Source organism: Antrostomus carolinensis, unplaced genomic scaffold (assembly GCF_000700745.2).
Source record: "Antrostomus carolinensis isolate BGI_N321 unplaced genomic scaffold, ASM70074v2 scaffold39287, whole genome shotgun sequence".
Taxonomy (NCBI): domain Eukaryota; kingdom Metazoa; phylum Chordata; class Aves; order Caprimulgiformes; family Caprimulgidae; genus Antrostomus; species Antrostomus carolinensis.
In genome coordinates, this window is record NW_010327343.1 from 29,527 (window position 1) to 29,734 (window position 208).

A 208-nucleotide genomic window follows, 5' to 3' on the forward strand; every position below is an offset into this window, starting at 1 on the left:
CTGCCGGGGTCACCAGCTCGGCCGGGCCGGACCGAGGCCGCGCCCCACACGGTCATGTTTATTTTAGGACGCGGCGCCATTGCACGTCGCCGGGATCACAGAGGCCCACGAGCAGCGGCGCACAGCGAGGCTGCAGCGGCCGCAATGGCGCTGAGCTGGGGCAGCCCGGTCCCCGGAAGACAACCAAGCGGCCTTCCCACCCGCCCGC